General features: G+C 39.8%; 1 long non-coding RNA gene across 1 annotated transcript in view; it reads left to right on the top strand.

Moving 5' to 3' along the window:
* Nucleotides 1-11,834, top strand: part of LOC106725300 — a 12,168-nt gene extending 334 nt beyond the window's left edge. Inside the window, exon 3 of the long non-coding RNA XR_001361166.1 lies at nucleotides 11,823-11,834. This is a non-coding gene — a long non-coding RNA (uncharacterized LOC106725300). The remainder of the gene's footprint in view (nucleotides 1-11,822) is intronic.
* Nucleotides 11,835-11,869: the final 35 nt, after the last annotated feature.

The following is an 11,869-nucleotide window of genomic DNA, read 5'->3' as shown; positions in this document are numbered from 1 at the left end:
GTTTCTTATCTCCATTCCAGGGAGTAAAGATTATGTAGCTTAAGCGTGATTGTTCTTAGTTAAAGTGATTAACTACCCGCCTGGCATTTAGTTAAGGGGTTTTATTCCCTCCCTAACTTCAGGGAAAAATCCCTACCTGGGGAAACAACCTTTCTCAGGGAGGTGACCTTGGTTAAAACACATAGTGCCAAGAAGGTGAGCAAACATATTAAGAACAGTATGCCATATACGCCAGGTCCCTTCAAACATATGCTGTGCAGATGTTTCTTCCCTGCAGCGACTGTGTCAAGCAGCAAGGATTGACCGGCTCCCGGCATGATATTATTTATTTAATAAGATTGCGTCTTATTTAGCATGCAGAAGTCCTTTCCACTAGCCAGGAGGGAAGCCCTTCCACCGGAATTAACAGAATCCTTGTGGCCAGCCGAGTGGACGTTGCATGGTGAGGGTGAGCGAGCCTGTCTCTCCACTCTTTTGTTTGACTGGAGTAGGGAAGTTAAACATGTTGTTGACTGTCCTTTCCCAATCCCCTGGCTAGAGAAATTAGTCTGTCTTGGACTGTTTGTTTACCAGTTGCCACTGTTTCCAGCAGTCAAGAGGCAAAAAGGAAACCTAGGGATTCACCCTCGATCTGGAGGTGTCTAGCCAATCTGACGTCTGAGGGTTTTTAAAAATATATATTTTTATTAATTTCAGAGAGGAAGGGATCAAGCCTGCACCCCAGGCATGTGCCCTGACCTGAAATTGAACCGTGACCTCGTGGTTCATAGGTTGACACAAATACTGAGCAACACTAGCCAGGCAACCTTCTAAGGTTTTTATGTCACATCCAAGGTTTTTAGCTGTACCTGGTGGGAGGAAAAGGGTGGGGAAATGCATATGCTCCATCTTACTTTGGCAAAACTATCTCTTTAAATTTTTTTAAAAATTTATTGATTTTAGAGAGAGAAGGGAATGGAGAGAAACATCGACTTGTTGTTCCACTTATTTATGCTTTCATTGGTTGCTTCTTATGTGTACCTGGGCAACACTTTGACCAACTGAGGTACTCAGCCAGGGCTTCCCTTTTAAATTTTGCATCTGTATTAATTTAAATGTTTTATTTATTGCCATTTTGTGATAAACTATCTTGGCTTAACTCCACTAAATTGCAGTCAGTTCCACACTAGGTGTTGCATGGTGTCCAAAAAAGACACACCTATTTTTAGGGTGTTATACTAGAGGCCCGGTGCACGAATTTGTGCACGAATGGGGTCCCTTGTGGTGGCCTGTGGGGATCGGGCCAAAATGCACAATCCAATGCTGCCTACTGCTCCTGCCTGCCACTCCCGCTCATCCCAGCCCCGCTGTGCCTGCCGTGGGCTCCTGCCGCTGCAGCGTAACTTGCCAGCCGTGAGCCCTGCGTCTGCCGCCCCTCCTGTAGTGAGGGGGGAGGGGGAGGGCGGGATGTGATCAGTCCTCTGGGTGGGCAGTGGGACGCCCTTTCCAGCCAGGGATCCAGATCCGTCCCGCTGACGTTCACGCCAGTAGTCAGGAGCCACCTGGCTGCCGCTTTTATATCATTTCTTCCTTGCAGAGCGTCTAAGGAGGGGAAGTGGCCGTGGTGCCTGAGGCCAACTTTCAGAAGGTTGGCCGCACTGTCAGGATCATGCCAGCGGCACCGGTCTGTCGGTGCCTGGCCCATTCTCTGGAGATTGGACCTGCAGGACTACTGAGGGAGTGAGTTGCTGCCTCTGGGCAGGTGGGCCATTGGGACAGGTCAGTCAGCTGAGCGGAGCTCCCACTGTGGAAGTGCACTGACCACCAGGGGGCAGCTCCTGCACTGAGTGTCTGCGCCCTGGTGGTCAGTGCGTGTCATAGCGACTGGTCGACAGGTTGTTTGGTTTTTCAGTCGTTTGTTCGCTTAGGCTTTTATATATATAGATTCTTGCTCAAGTCTGTTACATCCTTTCCCACTGTTGTGGAGGTTAAATGGTTAGTTAGGAGGCTCTACTACTGCAGGATGTGGGCCCTTATCTTCCCCTGACATTTTTACTATCAATCGGGAGCTCTGGGAAAGAACCTCATGAGTGAAGTTTGTTTGATTATCATGCAAGGATACTGGAGATAAAAAACTTAATCTGAGCAGCACTAGTATGAAATCACTGCTTTAAACATTTACTGTTTGTTTCTTCCAGGCAATGTTTTCATGGATTATTCTCTAAGGTTTACTGTTGCAGAGAAATGTCTGTGTGAATGAATCAAAGAAAGACCTCTAATAAATAGATATGTTGGTAATCATTGAATGAAACCACACTGGCTGGGTTTCCTTTCTGTTTTGAAGATTGTACCCATGGGTTTTATTGGTTTTAAAATTCATCTTTATGACTGTGGAGGTTAGTTCATTTTTGTGCCTTCTTTTGCTGCAGAAGAAATAAAATCATGTATCTACACATTAAATTTTTGTACTGTTCTCTGCTAAGTTCTTTTCATAATTCAACAGAGCAAATATATCAGCTTATCATTTATAATGTCTCAATTTTTGTCATTTCATCTGTTTTGAAATGTTTCCATGTATAATTCACTGTGGGTAATTTGAAGTACACATTCTCTGGATAGAAAAAAAACCTGCTTTTCTTTTCTAAAAATGTCATTTAAAATAAAAAGAATCTCCTTTTTATTTTAATTCAGTTGCTTTTTAACATCATCTATATCATCTTGGAACAAAGAAGCACACATGACAGGAAAACTTTATTACCACAGTGTACAAAAATAAGAAAAGCGCTGAATATGTCTTCCCTGTCTAACTTGTTTACTCCTTTATTTAGATTAAAAACACACCAAACAACAAACAAACAAGCAAAAAACACAGAAACTCTCATGGTAGAATATTTATGTTTGGCTCATAAGAAGGCCTTGATGATCCTTCTGCTTTTGATAAAATTTTCTAAATATTACCTGCAACATTTATTTTAAACCAGTTTAACTCACTGTTGACTTTAACATTTAAACATTAATCTGGATTTATTACTAGAGGTCAATAATATTGAAATAAGAATTTTAGGGGGATATAGGCAGGTTTAGGAAATTTTAAAAAATTAGAGGTACATGGAAAAAAACACACCACCACAGGGCTACAGACTGGGAGAAGTTACATTTCCATAGGACAGGGGAGCTGCAACAGTTATATTTCCATAAGATAAGGGGAATGGGAGTAGCAAAAGGTTTATATTTACAAAATAAAGAAGGAGGAAGAAAGCCCAGAAGGAATAGGAGAACAATGAGGGAGGAGGGCCTCTCCTGTCCCAGGTAGGTTTGACCTTTGAGCTCAGCAGTTACTTATAGTAACTAATTCAAAAGGGAATATTGACCAATCAGAAGGGATATCAGGACACAGAGACTTGCAGCCTTTATAAACCATGGAAACAGGAACTTGGTGGGACCCTTCCCCCCTCCCCACGTGGGAGTCTGTGCTGTGAGATTCTTTCCCCTTCCCCACTTGGGAGTCTGTACTTGTTCTTCAATAAATTTCCACATTTGCTATACCATCTTCTGTCCACGGATTCACTCTTTGACTCCGATGGACAAAGAGCCCAGGAACCACCCTGCCCAGGGGAACACTGCGTGTTCCAGTCCAAAAATCCCGTATCAATATATTTTATGTAGTTACATAACATTAGGCAGCATCAGGTCTTTACGTGCATGACTGACACTGTTCTGAGGCTGAACGTGAGCATAATGCTCAATGCCTGAAAGCAGGGGTGTTCCCCTCCAGGGACAGTTGGCCATGAGCATTAAGTAAATGCTCAGACCCATGTTGGATTGTCACAACAAGTGGGTAGAGACCAAATATGCTGCTGAAGATCCCAGACACATCCTACAGCAAAGATAAACCTTGTCCAAATGCCCGTAGTGCTGCTGGAGAGAAACCATGGCCTCAAAGGGTCTGCTTGCTAATTTATGGATTTTTGGAACCTGAGAGAATAAACAACTGACACACACCAGAGTTTTATTTTCTGTGCTAATGCATGCATAATATAATACATGTCACCTTCCAGAGGTTTTTAAACATTCCAGTACCAATTATTTCTTCCCAAAGTAGTCTCTAATTATTTATGTATCTTGTTTCTTCACGCTTTTGAACAAATACACTCTACAAAAAAAAATCTCCTGCGTTCTTGATGAAATAGACAGCAATGAAGGTAATCCTCCATTTGTGGTTTTGCAAATCATTATGTATCCCTAATGCCTGGGCAGCAGATGAATTGAAGGTAAAATTTAGGTCACATTTAATTTAACCTGCATTGTGCTGGATGCCAGCCCTTACTTACCCTTTCAAATAGGCCTGCAGGTACCCCCCCCCCCCCCCCCCCCCCTCCCTATGCCCTTCTGGAAGCCCCATAGTCTATGGGGCCTGCCTGAGTCCATGTGGGCAGCCAGCCTGGAGCCCATCCTGTCTCTGTAGGCACCTCTCATAGTGACAGACAACATGAGGAAAAAAGCCTGATTGCTCTCTGCTCCCTGCCTCTCCCAAGGAGCAGATTCTTGCAAATTTGCTCTGGACAAAATGCTCTTCATTGTCTTGTTGCTGTGATTATTTCTTGCAAAGGTAGGATCATCGCATTTCTTGCCCCTGCATAGTTGGCCTGCGGAGATTTCTCAGGGTTGTTTTTGTAATGTTGTCACTAAGGAGAAGCACCATCTTATTTCACACTAACATGAGTATCTGAGAAGGGGATCAAACCCAGAGGCTGGGGGCACCCGAGGACCACTCTCCTCCACCCCTGAGGCTCTGTTGCTGAGCCTGGTTTTCCTGGAAGGACTCCTTCTTTCTTCTGGGTGACTTCTGTCTCAGGGTCTCTGGTGTCTGTCTTACAACCCACCCTGCTCTCCATCAGACTCTCCATGTGTGATTCAGCCTGTGTGAAGGGTTCCACCTTCTCCCCACCCACAGATGGCTCCTAAGCAGAGGTTCCTTAGGGTTCCCTGACTTTAATGAATCACTTCACATTTGATCCAATTATGCTCACCCAGTTAAGACCCCAGTGCATCTTTAAACAACAAAATAAGTAAAAATGAAAATAAACACCCGGTTGGTGTTGCTCATTGGTTGAGCTGGCAGAATAGCATTCAGTGGAGTAATGAGTGAGTGTGAAAGTTAATTTTATATGTCAACTTGACTGGACCAGGGGCCCCTAGATCTATTTAAACATTACTCTCTGTCCTGAGGGTGTTTCCAGATGGATTAACATTTGAATCATGGACCCAATAAACTGCCCTCCCCCATGCCATAGGCAGCATACAGTCACTGAGGGCCTGCATAGAACAAAAAGGTGGAGCCAGAAGGAATTCACCTCTTTTTTTCTGCCTTATTGCTCAAGCTGCGACATCTCATCTCATCTTCTTCCCGGGACTGGAGCTTTGCATCCTCAGCTCCCGAGTTCTCTGGTCTCTGGACTCTGAATCACACCACTGACTTCCCTGTGTCTCTGGTCTGCAGGTAACACATTGTGAGACCTCTCAGCCTCCATAATCATGAGCCAATTCTTCATAGTAAAGCTCCTTTTATATCTTATTGGGGTTTTCCCCCCTCTGGAGAACCCTGACTAATAAAGTGAGGGAGAGTGTGAAGGCTTTATGAGTACTCAGCCAGTGTATTTTCAGGACTTGAAGTGGTCTGATGACTCAGAAAGGGACACAAAGGTTTCAAAAATATTGATAGTTATTATTTTTAGGTCTACCTATCCATTTATCTAGCTAGCTAACTAGCCAACCAGCTATCATCTTTTTCTTCCTTCCTTCCTTCCTTCCTTCCTTCCTTTCTTTCTTTCTTTCTTTCTTTCTTTCTTTCTTTCTTCTTCTTTCTTCTTTCTTCTTTCTTCTCTCTCTCTCTCTCTCTCTCTCTCTCTCTCTCTCTCTCTTTCTATTTATGCATTTATTCTATGTATGTATGAATATTTCATTTAAAAACAAAGGGTCTGGTCAGATACAACTGACCGGATTTTGAGAGAAACCCCATATCTAATCCTCAGGGAGCCCAGGGCTTTGTAAACTGAATCAGTGAACAGAAAGAGATTCCTTGGAGTTCAGGATAAAGAAGATGCCAAAAAGACTTTGAGCAGTATTTGATATATTCTGGTCCAGCCTTGTAGCCTTGTGGATAATAATTATTACAAGCTCCCAAACTGGTTATTTTTACATAGTTGCAATGCTACATGAATGTGTGATGCTTAGTAATCAATGGGAAACCTCAGGAAAATATGCCCTAGAGGTCTGTTGAGAAATTTATTCTGGATGTGGTTTGACAAGCTCGGAGGTTTAAGACAGTAGCATGTGGTAGGCAGAATAAAAGCACCCCTCTCTCCCCAAAGATTCCCACATCTTTGTCCCCAGGACCTATGTGTGACCCTTATATGGTGAAAGACAATTTGCAGCTGTGATTGCCTTAAGGATCCTGAGAAGGAGAGATGATCCTGGTAGGCCTGAGATGATGACAAGAGTCTTTACAAGAGGGAGGCAGGAGAGCTGTCCTATGAGATAGTGTGAAAGAAGCAAGCAGATAACCATTTCCATAAAGACACCTTTCTCTCTTGATCCTTAGGAAGCAGCTCTGTGACCACTTACAAATTTGAATTCCATGTCTGCCATTGACCTTGGATGGCTAACTTCACACCATTGATCCTTGTTTTATTATCCATAAAATAAACGCCTTGAAAGCTCTCTCTCTTGGTGATACTTTCAGGATTGAATGAGAGACATGTAAAGCCTTTTGTCAACATTTTTATTTTAAATACTTAGTAACTATTCTAAATGCCAAGGCATTAAGATAACTATTGTACTTTGTACAACAGACCCTACACCTAGTTAACTATCTATAGTATAGAATCACGGAGGGCCAGAAGCCTTCCCTTTTGAAAATGACATGGTTATATTCCCACTGCTGCCAGCTGAGAGACAGCATGGGAATGGCTGGTCTGGGGTAAGATGCCTGCACCCAGATCCTGTCCCTTCCTTTTATTTCTCTCATAAGGTAGCTGCAAAGATTTTGTGAATTGATGCATGTGGATTGTCTGACTCATTGCTAGCATTGTCAGTAAATATTAGACATCATCACTAATATTGTTACACTAAGGACATTTTTTTTTTTTTTTTTGTCCAGAGTGGAAAGAACGAGCAGGGCCAATGACTTGTAAGAGAGATTGCGTGGAGACAAGTTGAAGTGTCAGATAACAGGCCTCTGTACATGTGAATGAGGTAGATAGATGCCTCAAATATGCATGCCCAGATCTTAGGCCTGCCAGCCGCGTTAAAGAGAAGCATCTTCAGAGTCCAAGGATGGGAAGGTGTTGAAATGTAGAATTTTAAATTTATACCAGTTTTACCAGGTTGCTCATTATATATTGTGTTTCATTATAAATGTAATTTATTTATAAAATCATTCTGCTATATTTTTGGCAATAGTTTTGTCTTCCCTGTTTTTGTTTTTTGTGCTTTTTGGGGTCTAATTTTCTATCATTTGAACTTTTTTCATTGTTGTAACATTACTAATTGGTTGCTGATCTCCATTGTTGAAAATTTCTCTCTCCTCACACTTTAGAGGAGTTTGCATTTATTTGCTTGATTATGGAATAATATTAGATTCCTCTTTGCACCGAAAGCTCTATCATTGCTATGACCTTGTATGCTTTCAATGCTGATTCCCAGCTTTGAATATGGGACTGACACATAGAAGATGCTAAATGAATGAATATACATCCCATGTATTCCACATTAATATTATTATAATTATTCTGTGTTAACATTTATATGGTGAGGTGCCTTAGCAATATTTTCCATTTTGTCTCTTAGCAATCTAGAATTGATGTCATTTCATCCTACATTTTTCTTTGCTTCTCAGAAAATCCCTTTCCTATATGGTTTGGATTAGATTCTGCCAATAAGGCAAACTTCCACAAAATTTAGGAGAAATGAAAGAAAGTCAGGGCAGCAGAAGCTCCATTGCTGTAGGCTGTTGCAACGGTCATCAAGGACCAACCTGACACCCCTCCCGAGCCTTCCAGTGGTTTTATAAATAGTCTCATTATTCTGGTAGGAAAGTCCTTTCCACCAGGTTTTATAAATAGTGGTTTTATAAATAGTCTCCCTCCAATTCTGGTAGGAAAGTCCTTTCCACCAGGAATATCCAGAATGGTTTCTCTTTTCCTGACAAATCTGAACTAATACAATTATTTTGGGGAATCTTTATTTCACTAAAGAAATACATTGAAGATATATTTTTTAAGGAATTGAAAAGCTTAAAATTCAAATTATTGTCTAATATTTTCAGAACTACATGTTGTCTAAACTCTATAAGCAGTATTTTGATTTAATATCAATTATCCATTTTTTACTTTCTTCTAAATATTGAATTATTTTGAGTATTTATTTAGTAATTGTACCTTTTCCTTTTTTAACTTTGATATTATAGTTTATTAAAATCTAATAATGAATACACAGTTTAGAAATCTAAACACCCTGGTTGGGTAGGTCAACATTGGTTAGAGCATGGTCCTAATATGCTAAAGTTGTGGGTTTGATCCCCTGTCAGGGCACATGCAAGAATTAACCAAGGAATGCATACTAGTAAATGAGTGGAACAAAAAAACTTTAGATCCATTCAGACAATTTGATCTTTAAAAAAAAAAAAAGCACATAAGAAATCACAGTACTGAGAGTTTTTGATTTTGGTAGTAGAAGTCTACTAGTCATTAGGATCTGAATAGTTAATCCCTAAAGTTATTTTGTATGGATTGATTTACAGTTATCTCGTAGGAGCAATTTTAGTTTTCGTTTAAAATCTATCATTTGCCATTGCTCTTCTTGTTTGCTACAAATCTACCGCATGGTGCAGATAATGTTTCAAAAAGCTCTGGTCATTTATTTAGAAAGATGATTGAGATAGCAAAAAAAGGAATGTTTTGTTTTTCCATGAGTATACGTGTTCAAATCTAACAGAAGGCGCTGCATTGCATGAAGTTTTATTTTCACTTCCTTCTGAATCTTACGTGTGTGCTTTGTAACATGGTTGTGTACTTATTTTTTTGCAGAAGATGGTTCCCTGGATCTGGAGGGTGCCATGTTATGCTGTGATTCTTATTAATCTTTTGAAGAAAGAATATATTTGATCTATTGCCTGTTTTACTTAAACAAAACTCAAAGCCAACCAAACACTAAAAATCACACTTGTAAACAGTTTGTATTAATTTTGCTAAACTTCTTATAGTCTTAACTTTTTTTAGGTGTTTCTCTTGAATCTTGTATGTATATGAGTAATTCTTCTGCAAATAATGAGACTATTTAACTTTTTCATTTTTTTTTTTAGACTTTACTATATTAGGAAAGGTCTCCAGGTCTATACTCAATAGCTACAGTGATTTAGAAACATTTTGACTCACACCCAAATTAAAGAAAATGTATCTAAAATTTTCAGTACACTGTTATTACAAGCAAACATTTTTCTTAACTCCAAAAAAATCTGATCATATGTATATATTTTGTAATTTTATAAGTGATAATAGACAAAAAATAGAATATTTATAATAATAAAAGTGTAATATGCAAATTAGACCGGATATCCTTCTGGAAGCCTGGGTCCCGGGTGCCGGAGGGAAGCCGATGCCAAGCCGATGCCAAGCCGGTGCTGGCAGCCGGGGGGAAGGAAGGCCTACTCTTGCATGAATTTTTTGCATTGGGCCTTTAGTTTTATATATAAAATTAAATAACAGAATATAGCAAAATATGAAGAGAAAGCTAAAGCAAACTCTTTATGGATGCTCTCTAAAGTAATTTTCACATCTAAAGGATAACCCTGTGTAACAAGCATTTGTTGAGCAAGTCCTAGAAAATGGGTGGTTCTGAGTTATGATGAATCCTATTGCTCTGAGAAGCTGTCCTCAGCTATGGCCCTGGACAAGGCACCTCATGCCGTTGTACCATAGTTTCTTATCTATAAAATCAGGATAATGGCACATATTGCTCAGAATTGTAGTTTGATTAAAATAAAAAATTTGTTATGTACCAAACAAAATTTTGGGCATTTATGGTGATTCAAAATCCCCTAATTCCTATCTGGTGTGAATAGAATTAGTAAATTAAATTTGATCTCGCCCTATCTGGTTTGGCTCAGTGGATAGAGCATCGGCCTGTGGAATGAGGGGTCCTGGGTTCGATTCTGGTCAAGGGCACATGTGGGGGTTGCGGGCTCGATCCCCAGTGGGGGGCGTGCAGGAGGCAGCCAATCAATGATTCTCTCTCATCACTGATGTTTCTATCTCTCTCTCCCTCTCCCTTACTCTCTGAGATCAATAAACATATATTTAAAGCAAACAAAAAAAGTTTAAATTTGATCTCTATCCTTAGCAAAATTAAAGAAACAAAAAACATTAAAATATTTTTGTGCATAAGATACACAGAAAGCATGAAAGTAGTTTAGTATTTCACCCATTTCATCAGTGCACACACGTTATTAAAGTAGAGCAGATGTGTTGTTTTTTTCTCGAGTTACTACCAGTTTGTACATTGTATTTATTTTTTAGTGATTAAGTTAGGTTAAGTATACTAGTAACTTACACCTCCAGGCTCAATAATTTTAACCTTAACAATTATACCAATAAACACTTTTCTAATTTCCCATCTAAGGTTCTGACACAGCGGCACCTTCTTTCCTTAGTTCCTGCATTTACCCACCACGTGGCACCATCTTCTCTGAAATCACAGGGGCATAGAAATGATTGCTGCGCTGTGGAAGGGGCCATGCATGATTAGTAGACTCCATTCTAATGCTTATGTTGATGTTAAACCAAAAAAAAGCCTATGCTCTTACTATTAAATTGTATTCACCTTGCTTCATCTGCTGAAGGTTAAGCATTGTATTAAGTATTACCTTTTTATTTAACTCCTTGTAAAAAGATAATTGCTAATTTGAAGCAATGGCAAAGACAGTAACATAATGTTAGAAAAAAGAAAAAAGGTTGATAGTGTCTCAAAACAAGCTTTCCATCTTATGGCTTGTGTACAAATGTTGCTCATGAAAATGACAGCCAAGGTCCTTTGCCTGGTCTCTTGTAACACTGTCTCTGTTCATTCACTCATAAAATTCTCACTCTCCATAGGTGGGTCCCGAGAGTACACTGATGAATTAATTGATGCAATTCACAACACCAATTGAATTGGACAGAAGTTCTGGCTTCCTTCCTGTTAGATTCAGAGACTGTGACTTTTAGACATAAACACTAAAGTATCTTAATAGTGACACCATATGTTGATGGAGGGAGGCAGCTTTCCTGGTAGAAGGAATAGCGTGTACTCTGCTGGAGTCGCCCCTCAGACAATCAAGTGGTGAATAGTAGAGCACACATGAGAACAAAAAGCTTTGCAGAGGCATCTCCATTTAGTGAATGAAATTAATGATTTGATGCTATATTTAAAAATGTAAATGGCCTCAATGTTCAACTTGAAGATGTGAGGGCATAGCTTAGGAAAAATGAAAATACTGAAAATAATCCATGATAACCACTTGATAATATTTTGGGCATTAAATATGCACATATACAACTATCACCGAAATTTTAATTTTTCAAGTGATAACTCTTTAACCTAATACAACTGATCCTTGAGGGTAAATTTTAGGAGGTATATCTGTTTGTGTGGGGGAAAGGCATAAGAGAAAGGATGCATTTTGAAATATTCAGGAAATTGTATTTTGCAGAGGGACACACTATGAAAGCCAAGTCACTGGTGCAGTGAATAATTTGGGCAGATATGTCTTGGACAGCTAGTCATGATTAAATAACTGTTCAAGAGAGCAAAGTTCATCATAAAGTTCCACAGGCCTAATTTAGATCTAGCTTTC

The sequence above is a fragment of the Myotis brandtii genome, unplaced genomic scaffold (assembly GCF_000412655.1).
Source record: "Myotis brandtii unplaced genomic scaffold, ASM41265v1 scaffold154, whole genome shotgun sequence".
Classification (NCBI taxonomy): Eukaryota; Metazoa; Chordata; class Mammalia; order Chiroptera; family Vespertilionidae; genus Myotis; species Myotis brandtii.
This window is presented reverse-complemented; position numbering and strand designations above follow the sequence as displayed.